Raw genomic sequence first — 1,464 nt, 5'->3', positions numbered from 1 at the left:
TGCAACTTCCTGGGATCCTGCAATTATTTCACAGTAAAAAGTTTTAAAAAAGAGAGTGAGGGATAAACAGCCCTAGCTGTATCTAGATTTGTTTTTATGTAGATGTGATATGTACAATTTCAGTATTAAACTCACTTCAGGAGACATCAGAAAAGAAAAAGCCAACATGATGTGTATGGTAGAATGGATATATGGAAAGCCCCTGGCTTCTTGATAATATCCTTTGATCAAGAAATTAACTAAACATAGAACCTTCTATGTTTGATAGCTTACTAAGTTAATAAATAACTTTATTGCTAAGCTTAAGAAAAGTACTAGTCGTTTCTTTGAAACCATTTAATTTTGCAAAATTTAAATAGAAAAATTTTTATTCAAATAAAAATTCCTGGCTTATATGCACTGAATCTTGCAACATTTTTGACAATTTTCAAATGAAATTTTTGGAATGTCTCCCAATGAAAACTATATACATCATATTAAAAATATTAAACTGACATGAATATAAGTAAAACACAGATGTTATACATAAAGTAATTGCATCCAATCCTTTTGTAGTTCCTAAGTATGATGAATGGGTGTTCATGCATTTGTACCTCCCTCAAACCTTGTTACCACAGTGTACATTACCTGTCTGACATGAAAAAAAAAAAAGTAAATGCAGAAACATTTGCTCATAAGGTATTATCACAACCTGCTTCTATTCTGAAGACTTTTGTAAATTCCTAAGGATGTCCTTCAGGAAGAAGAATAGTTATCCCAGGTGGAATGTCTGAAATACATACAAGAATGGTAGGGAAATTTGCAAACGTATGGCAGAATATTATTGTGTAAAGTAATACTGGTATCTAATTTCTGCATTAAAAAGATCAGATATAATGAAGAATTTGATAGAGATGTGATCAGTGTTAGAATATTCCAAGTTCTTTAGAGTTTTTGTGATGAGAAAAAAGAATAAAGGTATTGGTTAATTTCCCACTTTATTAATATAAATATGATTTTAAAGATATCTATAGTGATCAAAAAATAAGTTATAGGAAGCATAACATATTAAAGGGGTAAATACAATAATATATTTTTTAATTACACATTACTAAAGATATTGATTAGTTGAGTATATGAATAAAGTTATTTGAATGCATTAGTATATAAGAGTCAAACTTTTTTTTGTGTGTGTACAGAGTAGCTCTCCTTACAGGGTGCACTCCTTGTGCAGGGGACACTCCTGTGTCGCAGGGCTCTCCTTGCACATATCAGCACTGCACATGGGCCAGCTCACCACATGGGTCAGGAGGCCTTCGGTTTGAATGCTGGACCTCCCATGTGGTAAGCGGATGCTCTAGTAATTGAGCCAAATCCGCTTCCCAAGAATCAAACTTAACTATAGATGTAGTTAATTTTGGAGACCATTTTTTTCTACATTTTTTTTTCGCTTCTTTAAGTGATAAAACATTCTTACAACAAAAA

The 1,464-nt window shown here is 32.0% G+C and overlaps 1 pseudogene; it reads left to right on the top strand.

The window, feature by feature from the left end:
- The first annotated feature begins 543 nt into the window (after positions 1–543).
- On the top strand, positions 544–637 carry LOC111763743 (small nucleolar RNA U13; annotated as a pseudogene).
- Positions 638–1,464: the final 827 nt, after the last annotated feature.

This window comes from Dasypus novemcinctus, chromosome 1 (assembly GCF_030445035.2).
Source record: "Dasypus novemcinctus isolate mDasNov1 chromosome 1, mDasNov1.1.hap2, whole genome shotgun sequence".
Lineage (NCBI taxonomy): Eukaryota > Metazoa > Chordata > Mammalia > Cingulata > Dasypodidae > Dasypus > Dasypus novemcinctus.
This window is presented reverse-complemented; position numbering and strand designations above follow the sequence as displayed.